The sequence below is a fragment of the Octodon degus genome, unplaced genomic scaffold (genome assembly GCF_000260255.1).
Source record: "Octodon degus isolate 3935 unplaced genomic scaffold, OctDeg1.0 scaffold00138, whole genome shotgun sequence".
In the NCBI taxonomy this organism is placed as follows: domain Eukaryota; kingdom Metazoa; phylum Chordata; class Mammalia; order Rodentia; family Octodontidae; genus Octodon; species Octodon degus.
The window spans coordinates 7,299,015-7,312,272 of record NW_004524714.1 but is presented as its reverse complement, the minus strand read 5'-3'; the positions used below and the strand labels follow the sequence as shown (position 1 = coordinate 7,312,272).

General features: G+C 42.5%; 4 pseudogenes; all 4 read left to right on the top strand.

Moving 5' to 3' along the window:
- The first annotated feature begins 335 nt into the window (after positions 1-335).
- On the top strand, positions 336-1,096 carry LOC101580809 (annotated as a pseudogene).
- Positions 1,097-6,625: 5,529 nt separating this feature from the next.
- On the top strand, positions 6,626-7,330 carry LOC101560399 (annotated as a pseudogene).
- A 192-nt stretch (positions 7,331-7,522) lies between these two features.
- On the top strand, positions 7,523-7,942 carry LOC101560006 (annotated as a pseudogene).
- Positions 7,943-9,428: 1,486 nt separating this feature from the next.
- On the top strand, positions 9,429-11,050 carry LOC111811999 (annotated as a pseudogene).
- The last annotated feature ends 2,208 nt before the right edge of the window (positions 11,051-13,258 follow it).

Sequence of the window (13,258 nt, the reverse complement as noted above, 5' to 3'; positions counted from 1 at the left end):
AAATAGACAACCTACAGAATGGGGGGGGAAAAATGCCAGTTACTCCCTGGTCTAATATCTAGAACATACAAAGAAACCCCCAAAAATCAGACTCCCCAAATTTAAAGACCCAATTAAGAAATAGGCATTTGAAATGAGACATGTCTCAGATGCAGAAATTCAAACAGCCATTGAACACAGGAAAAAAGCTCAACATTGTTAGTCGCGCAAGAAATACAAATTAAAACAACACCAGGATTCAATATCGGCGAAGGTTCCAGATTCACCGCATGCGGAGGGCGGGCCGCGGTTCGGGCACTCGCACAGCGGCTGGCCCGCAGCTAGCTAGTGCTGCTGAGGGCCACACCCGCGGGGACTACGGCGGTTCCTGTCATTGCGTGCTCGCCTGCAGCTCGGGCTTTAAGTCCAACCCCGCCCGACCATGGCTTCGGCTCTGGAGGAGTTACAGAATGATCTAGAAGAGGTAAAGGCATTACTGGAAAAGGCTAGTAGGAAGAGAGTACGTGATGCCCTGACAGTTGAAAAATCCAAGACTGAAACAGAAATAAAGAATAAGATGCAACAAAAATCACAGAAGAAATCAGAACTTCTTGACAATGAAAAACCAGCCACTGTGGTTGCTCCCATCACAACAGGATACACAGTGAAGATCAGTAATTACGGATGGGATCAGTCAGATAAGTTTGTGAAAATCTACATGACCTTAGCTGGCGTTCATCAGGTTCCTGCTGAGAGTGTGCAGGTGCATGTCACAGAGAGGTCATTTGATCTTTTGGTAAAGAATCTAAATGGGAAGAATGACTCCATAATTGTAAACAACCTCTTTAAGCCCATCTCAGTGGAAGGCAGTTCAAAAAAAGTCAAGACTGATACAGTTCTTATCTTGTGTAGAAAGAAAGCAGAGAACACTCGGTGGGAATACTTAACTCAGGTTGAGAAAGAGTGCAAAGAAAAAGAAAAGCCATCCTATGATGCCGAGACAGATCCTAGTGAGGGATTAATGAATGTTTTAAAGAAGATTTATGAAGATGGAGATGATGATATGAAGCAAACCATTAACAAAGCTTGGGTGGAATCAAGAGAGAAGCAAGCCTAAGGAGATTCCGAATTTTAAGACTTTAAAGTCCTTTTGAAAACTATGATTCAGAAATTTCTGATATTTCCAATAAAGGAATGTTGGTGAGCTGCACATAGAAATTTGACAGAAAGCTACAAAGCCTTCAAACTAAAGGCAGTGAATTCTCCATTTCTTACTAGAGGATTTATTTAAGATGCATATTAAGTACTTCCTCCAAAGATGGTTTCATTAGTATCCTGGTCATTTTCTTTATGTAAGGGTTACATGGTATTCTCATTGAAATATAAAAAGTCTTACCTAAGGAAAACAATACATTGTGTATATTTTTGTTCATCTAGGAGGTAGAAAACAGAAGTATATGCTTGCCTGTAAGTTAAAGATGTCAGCTCCCACTAATGTAAGAATAAGAGTAAAACAATTTTTGTATAAAATTCAAATGTGTGCTTGTGCTTCAAATTTACTGTACAGTGGATGGTCGCCTATTGCCAACTTGAGCAGTGCAAAGAGCAGGGACTACCATGCACTGATCCAGTCACAAATGTTTCTATCTAGATTTAAATATATTTGTTTATGAATATAGAATTGAAGTAATAGACAAGCATCTTTATGTAATGCCAGTTAGTAACTTCTATCATGGATCAGATAACTTTAATAACCATAAAGTAAAAATAATTCATTTGAAAGTCCATTATTCCTATGTTCAATAAAGTTGGATTTTTATGTAACAAAAAAAAAAGATTCAATCTCACTCTATAAATAATGACTATCATGAAGAAGTCAACCAATAAAAGATGGTGGCAAAGCTGTGGAGAGAAAGGAACACTTCTGCACTGTTGGTGGGAGTGGAAACTGATACAACACTACAGGAATCAGTATGGAGATTTTTCAAAAAAATAAAAATAGAAATTCCCCTTGACCCAGGTATTCACCTTCTAAAGTATTTTCCCAAGAGTTACAGACAGTATGCCACAGTGCTGTATAAACACAGGTAGATAGCAGTGTAGGTCATAACAGCTAAATCTTAGAAGTAGCCTATTGTCCATCAATAGACAAGTGTAAGGGGCTGGGGAGATGGCTCAGTGGAATAAGCACTTCCCTGGCAAGCGCAAGGGCTTGAGTTCAATCCCTGGTTCCGCCAAAAAAAAATAGACAAGTGGATAAAGAAACTACAGTATTTATATACAACAGAGTACTACTCCACCACAAAGAAGGATAAGCTTGAGTCATCTGTAGGAAATCAGTGCACTTTGAGACCATAATGCTAATTGAGAGGCCTGGAATACAGCTCAGTGGCACAGCAAATGCCTGGCAAGCACAAAGTGCTGAGTTTGATTCGCAGTACCAAAAAAAAAAACCCCAGTGAATTGAAGTAACTTAAACACACCAGTTTAAATATCATGTGATTTCTCTTATATGAAAAACTCAATATTTATAAAGTATAAAATACAAGACAGATAATAGGAAAAAAGAGAGGGGGAAAAGGTATTGTAATCCAGCATGGATAATGTATCTAAAAGTATTCTTTAGTACAACCGTCTTGCATGTTGTATATGTTCTTTGACCAATTAGTCTGGTTTTTGATCTACATATATGATAATGAACTTTGAAAGGTCCTATAAAATACATGAATGAATCTGATGCTAGAGACAATAAAAAGGGGTGGAGAGAAAGGAGAAAAAGAATTGAAATGTGTTATGTACATGTATCATCAATTCCTTATAGCGAATGTAATTTTTATATACTGCCAACACATATTACTAAAAGCAAAATTAAACAAATAGTATAAAACTAAATAAAAGGGAAAAAGAACCCCTCACAAAAGGAAACAAAAGATAAAAATAATTGCTTTACACTCCTAAAAATGGATTAGTAGCCCAAGTTGTTAGCTCACCCTAAATCCTAGTGTTTCCTTGCCCTATTCAAGTTTCTGTCCTGTTTCCTCCCTTCCTTTTCCCTTCCATGCCCGTCTTGCTTGCTCTTTCTGTAGCTTATATTTTGTTCTCTTCCCTTCCCTCTCCTCTCTCTCCTTTCCACATACTGAGTGGGTTCCAGCCACCACACTGCACCATAGGACTATAGACAGAGGCCTGGTCCTTACCTGCACAACAGCAAGTCAGATGATGGCGCAAAGCCAGGTGCTGTGGAGTAACTAACAGTGAGTAAGGACTTGAGATTAGAAGGAAGGGACTGTTGAGGAAAGCTCATACAGTGGAAGGTGACATCAGTTTCTTGCATGATTTTCAATCCATGCCCTTGGTCACATAATTTTGCCTTCCAATCATGGCTTTAGATTCATCCATGGGATTCACTTCATCCAACAGATTGTTAGAATCCACAACACTGGCAGAGCTTGAAAACTGTATGCAACGTTGGAGTCATTCACTTGTGTGTTCTTTTCCATCATGATAAGGACTTGAGCAGCAAATACACTGAGCCATCTCCCCGGCCCCCAAAGTATTTACTGAAGTCTCCCAGCCTGCCAGAGTTTGACCGTCATCATTTTTCTTTTTCTTTTTTTTTTTTTTTTTTTTTTTTTTTTTTTTTTTTTTTTTTTGCATAACCGGGGATTAAACTCAGGCCCTTGCCCTTGCCCAGGAAGGGCTTATTCCACTTGACCAGCAAATCCAATAGTCCTATGAGGAGGATGAGAGACACATAGCTGTTCTGGCTGGTAACCAGCCCACCCACAGATGTCGAAGCAAGTCCTGCCCACATCAAGGCAGCCCTAGCAGTCCCCCAGAATTCATGAGTGAAAATAAATGTTGCAGGTTTTAGATTGCTGGGGATTGGATTGTGCTGAGCTTTGAATATGGGCTGTCTACTCTGAAATTCATGTAGACAGTTTGTCCCCAGGGTTAACAGGGTTGAAAGTGGTCTTCATGATTAGGAGCCAGGCATGATGGTCTAGGCATATAATTCCAGCACTCTGGGAAACTGCGGCAGGAGGATTTTAATTCCATCCCAATTTGGGCAATCTAGTGTTACAGTAAGACCCTGTGAGAATAAAAAATACCGAAGGAGCTAGGAATATAACCCAGTGCAAAGACACTAAGTTACTAAAAGGAATCAATGCCTTTCTGGTGGGACTGGGCCCTAGAGCCTGTGGAAATGGACTGCAAGGGCAAGCCATTATACAGCAAGGCAGCCCCTCCTGTTTCGTCTCTTCTGCCCCTCCAACTTCCATCATGTTATAAAGCAGCACTATGATCTTGGACTTCGTAGCCTCCATAACCATGGATCCAAATTATCTTTTCTTTATAAATTGCCCAGTCTCAAGAACTCTGTGATGCCAGAGCCAGACAGACAGCTCAGTGGAGGGCCAGCCACATAGCTCAGCAGACCAAACTACCTGCTTCAAACAGAGCGCAGAGGCCAGGGTTTGATCCATAGCATATCACACTGGCCCCACCCCTGGGGGCAGCTGAGACTGCTATTGAGACTGGGCATGGTGGAGTGCACCTGTAATCCCAGCACTTGGGAGGTTGAAAACAGAAGAATCACTATGAGTCCGATCTACGTAATGAGATCCCATACTAAACACATAAAACTAAAGAAGAGGATTGTATGATGCCAACAAATAACAGACTAAGGCCTGTGGTTGTTCCACAGCAATAGTAAAGACAGACAGCTTCACTATTTCTGATACTTGTCTTCTCCACTGTAATGTCCCAGCCCCTACACTATTCTGAAGACTGATTTATCAACATATACTTCCTTTCTCTGTGTGCTTTGTGGGTTTTATATCATTATTCTGAGCATGTTTTTGCCCTCATACTTATGCCAATCCACCAAGGATTCTTTGAGGCTATGAGTCAAGCTTTTTCCTTTACAGAGGGAGCTACTGACAGTAAAAAACTGAGCTCCCCTTTCAGAGCTAATAATCAAACCCATGTTCTCCTTGCAGAAGCTCAACATCCTCTTTTGGCTGCCATCTTTGGAGACTTTGTAATCACTCCCATCCCCCTATTCAGCCTACACTGGAACATTTCCAGCTCCTCTCTTATGGAAAAGGAAATTGAAACTGGCAAAGGTAGCATTTGCGTAAGGGATGTGGTCAACAAAAATAATCAGCTCAGCCTCTCCTGGGCAGGTGGCCAGGCCTCACATGCGCAGGCATCCCATTCCACCCTGTCATCTCTCCAAGGGCCACAGAACAACCGACAATTGGTGAAACCATGGCCAAGACCATCACCACACGCATTATGAAATCAAGTAACCACAGACCTCAGAAACCACAATGACATGGTAAGACAACTAAAAACAGGCCAGATTTTACTCTGGTACCTTTGTGTTTCTGTATCATTTTGTCATTTCACCCTCACAGAATGCCTGTGTGGCAAACTAGCGAGTTGGGTGAGGCAAAGAGGATGATGGTTTAAGTATGTGATGTGTATGTACAAATCTGCCAAAGTGAAACTCATTAATCTATATAACTGATTTGTACCAATGAAAAATGAGGGGTATCCTACGTGGCATGCATGATTCTCCTTAATTTACAGTTAAGGACACTATAGCTCAGTGAAGTAACTTGCCCAAAATGCCAAGCTATATATTGTTAGAACTAATAATTTATAGATAAATAGATTGATTGATTGACATATTGATAGACAGATAGATAGATAGATAGATAGATAGATAGATAGATAGATAGACAGATAGATATCTCTGGATGGAAATGAAGAATAGTCAAAGCCTAGTATCTTTATTTTAATTTTTTATTAATTTTAATGAGAAAGAAATAGCAATGAGACAGTTTCAAAATAGGTTGGTAGGACAATTACAATAATTAATACATTGCATATTGTTGTCTTTTAGTAGTTAGAGTACATGATACAAACATAATATCTTGTCTAAACAATATTAGTACAAATCTTTCTCCTCTTTGAACTAAGATAAAGTAGCTGTATATCTATCCTAATTATTTTGTATATACATATTTTTTTCACTACAAAATGGTCCTTCATTTATATCCCCCTTTTTTGTTTTGTTTTGTCAAAGATGGGTGTTCCATTGCTGTTAGAGAAACTGTATTTGGGGAAGTTTTTGAAAGACTTTTTCATACTTGATGTCAGTTCAAATATTGTAAGTACTTGAATTCAGCAAAATAACCCAATATAGTCCAGTAGTCCATAATAGTAGTAGGTTATCCACAGAACTGGCAATTTCAGAAGTTGTTGACGTGAACCTTTTACAGATCAGCATATTAATATGGCTTTACTTTTTGTACCTCGTGGTTATACTTTTCCGCTAGATGGTTAAAGCCAAGTTAAAGCAAGATTTATATAACTTAAAATGTAACTTTTGTATTTGACAAGGTCATTCAAATCCCCTCAGGATTTACCCTGAAACCATGTACAGCAGCTTGTAGATCTTTTGTCAGTGTCAGCCATCAGGGTGAGTCACAGCTGTTGCTTGACCAATTTGCTTTCTGTGAAAACCTGAGAGAATTTTTTTCTCTCTAGGTGAGTCTCCTTAAAACCTAGTATCTTATCTCAGGCTACTATAACAAAATATCATAGTTTGGCCTCTCCGAGTAAAGCTGGTGGAATGCCTTACAGCTTTTTGCTGACAACCCTCAGCCCATCTGGTAAGCTTGTCTAGATTGAATATGCATTGGCAGCTGTAGCTGAAGGAGCCCCTTTAGTGGGAATTAAAGCTGCAATGGTGTGGTATTAGCAACTGAGAAGAAACAGAAGTCCTTTTCTGTATGATGAGCGAAGCATATACAAAGCAGAGCCAATTACCAAACACACAGGTTTGGTGTGCAGCGACATGGGCCCAGATTACACAGCGCTTGTGCACAGAGCTCGGAAACTTGCCCAGCAGTGCTACTTTGTTTACCAGGAGCCCATCCCCCCGGCCCAGCTAATCCAGAGAGTAGCTTTCGTGATGCAGGAATACACCCAGGTGTGTTCGTCAGGTAGTGTTCGTCCACTTAGTGTTTCTTTATTTATTTGTGGTTGGAATGAGGGATGGCCATATTTATTTCAGTCAGACCCATCTGCAGCTTACTTTGCCTGGAAGGCCACAGCCATAGGAAAGTACTATGTGAATGGGAAAACTTTCCTTGAGAAAAGATATAGTGAAGATCTGGAGCTTGAAGGTGCCATTCACACAGCCATCTTAACCCTAAAGGAGAGCTTTGAAGGGCAAATGACAGAAGATAACACAGAGGCTGGCATCTGCAGTGGAGCCTGCTTCAGGAGGCTCGCTCCGACTGAAGTAAAGGACTACTTGGCTGCCATTCCATAGTGATGAAGGGACTGAGTGACCTGAAATTTCAGATCATCGATCTCCTTAAACATGTTTAAAGTACAATTTTGTTTTGCAGACTTTTTGTATACTTACTTCTGCATGGTTTAATGGATTGATGTTTCTAAAATGATACTTATAAATCATAATAAACTTAAATAACAGGGAGCCACCAACGGCCTGTAGAGCAACATGCCTAAGTTTTATTGTGACTACTGTGATACGTACCTCACCCATGACTCTCCATCTGTGAGAAAGACACACTGCAGCGGTGGGAAACATAAAGAGAATGTGAAAGACTACTACCAGAAATGGATGGAAGGGCAAGCTCAGAGCCTGATTGACAAAACAACGGCTGCATTTCAACAAGGAAAGATACCTCCTACTCCATTCTCTGCTCCTCCCCCAGCCGGGGCTATGATCCCACCTCCACCCAGCCTCCCGGCTCCTCCTTGCCCTAGTATGATGCCAGCACCCCATATAGGAGGCCCTCCCATGATGCCAATGATGGGCCCCCCACCTCCCAGGATGATGCCAGTGGGGCCTGCTCCTGGAATGAGACCACCCATGGGAGGCCACATGCCAATGATGCCTGGGCCTCCAATGATGTGACCGCCGGCTCGGCCCATGATGGTGCCCACTCGGCCAGGAATGACTCGACCAGACAGATAAAGTGGAGGGGTGGCCTCTCTGTATCAGTTTTGTATTATTTGTTCTGCTTCACCAGGGGTCATGGTGCAGTGACTCTGGGTGTTTTCTAACAGCATGAATGACAAGGAAGACTCGCTCCCCCTTCCTATCAAAGAATAGTTTTAAAAGGAGAAGTATGATAAACAAAAGTGCAGCAAGTACAGTTTCATTTGTATTGTGAAATGTGAAAATAAACTCATCAGCTCTTTTAGTTAAAAAAAAAAAAACTTAAATAACAAAAATCATAGTTTGAGTGGCTCAAGCAATAGACAGGTATTTCTCAGAGATCTGGAGGCGAGAAGTCTAAGGTCAGGTGCCTGCAGATTCAGATCTTGGTGAAGATCACCTCTTGGCCCCAAGCCTTCTTGCTATACCCTCACAGATGGTGGAAAAAGAAAGCTCCATGTCTCTTCTTCTAAGGCTGCAAATCTCTGTAGCAGCTCTACCCTTCCAACCTGATTACTCAGCCCGATCACCTCTCAAAGGCATCGCTTCCTTATAACATCTCACTGAACTTAGGGCTTCAGCATATGAATCAATATCTAAGAAACAAGAATATATGCAGTGTATTATTTGTTGAAAAATAAAAAAAAATATATCTAAGAAACAATGTACGAAGCCTTTAGAACAATGACCTGGCACATAGTAAGTCTCAGCGTGTTCTGAACACCCCTACCGCCTTAAGGTGAGGTCACTAGGGGTCAAACACACGATTTGGATTTACCTCCTCACTAAGGACTGCCATATCCACTGCCACAGTCATGGACCTTTCTGTACTTCAGACCTGGGGAAACCCACCACCATCCTCTTTTTCTCAGTCTACCTATCTCTCCCTGAACTAACCATCATTTGGAAGGTCAGTGGAACCTGAGGAGATAGCTCAGTGACATAAGCGTTTGTCTGGCAAGAACAAGAACCTGAATTTGATTCCTGGTACCACCCCAAAAAAAAAAAAAAAAAAAAATCAATTTTGGGCCAGCAAGATAGCTCAGCGCACTAAGTGCCTGCTTTGGCAAGAGCAGGAACCAAAGACTGATACCCGCTCCCATATGCTGCGCCAACCTCGCCCTCGGAGCGCGCTGAGCCTGCGATTGAGTCCAGGCATGGTGTGCTGGGGAGGCTGCGTAGTGACACCCTGTAGTGGATGTATGTCGTGCTCATCAAATAACGCTTTGTTTTGTTACTAAAGGCTGTAAACTTAATACTTCCTTGTTCTCATTCCTAAAAACAAATTCTCTAACATTATTCATTCACGGCTCTGTGTGCTGTCTGCAGGCCCCAGATCACTGGTCTGTGGTTCTGTTTATGGCGCCAAAGCATTGATTCCTGTTCCTCTACCGCCACCGTGTGGGCATCTCAGTTATAACCAATATTTCCGCAAGGCTGGAGATTTGTTATCTAGCGTTCAATGAATATATTTAGTGCATTACTGATGAAACACTGGAAAAGAACTATAATAGGTGAGCTCTTACTCTGTTGTGAAGAGCGTATACTTACCTGTGTTGTCCTGGAATTCACTCCTCTCAACACAGATTGATTTATGCCAGCTCAGATCAGAGATGGAAGACGCACCCATTCCCTATGCCTAGGGATACATAGTCCTTGTGGAAAATCCGTTACTTCTAATCTAATTTAGGCAACTATACGTGCTGAAAACTACACTTACTGAAAAGACGTAAGGTTGTTCCAATCACTAGGACTCACACTGAAGAAAGACTTCTACTGTTTCATTAAAGAAAATTGGAGGGGCTGGGGAGATGGCTCAGTGGAATAAGCGCTTCCCTGGCAAGCGCAAGGGCTTGAGTTCAATCCCCAGTTCTGCAAAAAAAAAAAAAAAAAAAAAGAAAGAAAGAAAAGAAAACAGAGCTGGTGAGGGCTGGTGAGATGGCTCAGTGGTCTAAAGCACCTACTTAGAACAAGCTTAGCAAAGCACAGGGACCGCGGTTCAATCCCGCAGCACCACATGCCAGCCAGCCCTGCCCCCTGGTGGGCTGAGCTGGCTAGCTACATACACACACACACACACACACACACACACACACACACACAGAAATTTTTAAAAAAATTAAAAAGAAAATTGGAATGGGCCGCAGTGCCCTTCAACCTGGCGGATGCCAACGACGTGAGCCCTTGGCCGGCTACGTGGCAGAGGCCCTGCAACCCAGGTTGGACCGGGTGTACTTTGCCCCGCAGCAGCCGCCATGAAGAGGAGGACTGATGAGCAAGTTTGCGGGGAAAGTGTCACTGAGCGCCCCGGAAAGCGAGCAGGGCAGCCTGTGGGTCATCAGTGTTAGCCAAGGCAGCCCGGACAGCAGCACCCGGTGGTGGTGGCACCTACAGCGGCGGGCCGCCTCGCTTGTGCCTCAGGACCAAGCAGCACTCCGTGTCCTCCTGCACCTCCGCCGGGCCCTGGACGCCCACTCGGGCTCTGGACCCCCGCTCAGCAACCGGCACTGGCCAAGCGCACACGGCTTCTCCCTGGGGCGACAGCTTCCGAGCAGGACTAACCCGACCCCAGGTCCCAAGAACTGCTGAGCACCAGGGACTGTCACCCTGCCTTGCCGCTTCCTCCAGGTTTCCATCCCCGTCCAGGACCCAGCTACCCACCCTTCCTGCCCGACCACATGCACTATCGAGAGCTCATGCCACCCGGTTCCTGCTGCCAGAGAAGCCCAAGCCAAAGAGGGGAACAGCTGGGGAGACAGCTCAGTGGAATAAGTGCTTGCCTGGCAAGCGCAAGGTCCTGAGTTCGATCCCTAGTACCACCAAGAGGGGACCAGGTCGTGGCCCAGAAAAGGGCGGCCACCCACGCTTAGAACCTGTACAAAGAGCTCTCGTCTCGAGGCACGCTTGTGAGGACTGGGACTGAGACGGCTGTGGGGAGAAGTTCGCCCACTGCCCGGCTCTAATGAACTGACCCAGTACTCCCGTAAGTACACGGGGCACTGCCCCTTGCGGTGCGACCCGGCGTTTTCCAGGACGGCCCACCCTGCGGTACACATGGAGAGGCACTTTTACATCGCAGCGTGAACACCACCCACTCTGCCAGAATCCAGTATTAAAAAAATTAAAAATAAAAATAAAAAACCTTTTACACTGTCTTTCCACAAGGGGAGGAGCGCACCTGGCAAGCGCTATAATCATGGTCAAGTTCCCAATAAGTCAGCTTGTCAGTAGATAATCAGGAGAAAGGAAAAATACAAAAGTGGGGGGCGGGAATCAATAACAAATAAGGTCTGTGACTGGGTCTTCTATCATTCCAGTTCCACATCTGACTCAGACATGCCCAGATTTACAAAATGCCATGTGACAGGCTGGAAATTGTAGATAACAGGGTATAAATCAGACACGTGGGTGGGGAGAGCAAAAAGACCAAGATTTTCTTTTTTTTTTTTTTTTTAAGATTTTCTTGAATTGTGTTTTGATGCAAGTATAAAGATCGCCTTGTATATTCTTTGCCTTCTAAAAGCCATTGGAATGTTAGAAGAGGAAGAAACACAGATACAAAACGTGTTTTAATTGCCTACATGAGGGTGCTTGATGAATTCTTGGTTCTAAAAGGACTATGGTTTGTGTCTAGTTGTTCCCCCGAAGTTATGAGGCAGATTTCTAGAGTTTGTGATTAATTCATTATCCAGCGCTGGGATTATGGGTGTGAGTGCTACACCTGGCCCGGGGCAGGTAGCCTGATGCTGCATAAGGGAGACAGACTTGCTCTCTGTGGCCACTGTCACCTCTGCTCCTCCCTTTTGCTCTTGCTGCTTCAGTTTTCCACCACCATGAACTGTTGCTTTCTGCCATGTGGTAGTCTGCCTTGGAGCCAGCCAAGTATGGAGGGAAACCTCCATAAACTGAGATAAGTAAGTCTTTCCTTCCTTATTTTGGGTGTTGAGTATTTGGTCCCAGCAATGAGTGAAATATAACTAAGACAGGTACAAAGTGAAGACGCCAAATTTCTTCTCAAACTGCTGCATGCTTTCTTTTTTTATTTCTTTTTTTTTTATTTCTTTTTTTTCTTTTTTTTTTTTTTTTTTTTTGGTACCGGGGATTGAACTCAGGAGCAAGCACTTATTCTACTCTTATTCTACTGAGCTATCTCTCTGGCCCCTGCTGCATGCTTTGACCAGGATAATCTGTTTTTGTGTTCTGATCTACATTTATGACCTATGAAATGAATAAATACATCTGATTTACCCCTTTAACATGTTTATGCAGACAGTCTGTTATGCGTTGTGGTTTGAGATGTGTAATAATGTGTATTTACAAAATATTACGTGTTGTGTAAACTACGAAGTAAAGAGATAACATTTGTGGAGTTTTTCTTTTCCATATTCAAGGTGAGAAATAAGTTTTAAATAAACCTGTAATAATTTATCTGAACAAAAAATAAAACAGAATTAGAATGAGGCTGGGGATGGCTCAGTAGCAGAGCATGTGCTTTGTATGTACAAGGTCTGAGATGGATGCCAAGTTTCAAAAAAAAAATTAGTATCTACTATCACCACTCCTAATCAATACAGCTCTAGAAACATTAACCAGAGCAATTAGGCAAGAGAAATAAATGGAATAAGGATAGGAAAGAAAGAAGCTAAATTATCATTATATGTGGATGGGATCTATAGCTCAGCAGCCCAACATCCTGCCTCACAAACGCAAGGACCTGAGTTCAATTTCCAGTACAAAAAAAAAAAAAAAAATCACTATTCTCAGAGGACATGATACACTACATATGAGATCCCCAAAACTCGACCAAAAAAGTCTTCAAGATTTAATAACCAAATTCAGTAGCATAGCTGGATATAAAGTCAACATTCAAAAATCAATAGCATTCCTATACACAAACAAAATCACTGAGAAATTAGCAAAACCATACCCTTCACAAATAGCATCCAAAAAAATGAAATGCTTGGGAATCAATCGCACAAAGGAAGTAAAGATCTATACATTGAAAATTACAGAGCTGTGAAAAAGGAAATTGAAAAGGATATCAGAAAATAGTAAGATAAGCCTCACTCATGGATTGGAAGAACCAACATAGTGAAAATGACCACATGCCTCAAAAACACAACTGCAGCAAAAGGCTATCGGTGAAGCTGAGCAAACTGCAACTGTTTAATATTTCTGCACGTTTTTAAGTTTTCAAGATAAAAGGCAGAGGGGCCAGGGAATATAGCTCAGCAGAATAAGCACTTGCCTAGCAAGCGCAAGGGCCTGAGTTCAATCCCCGGTTCCACCAAA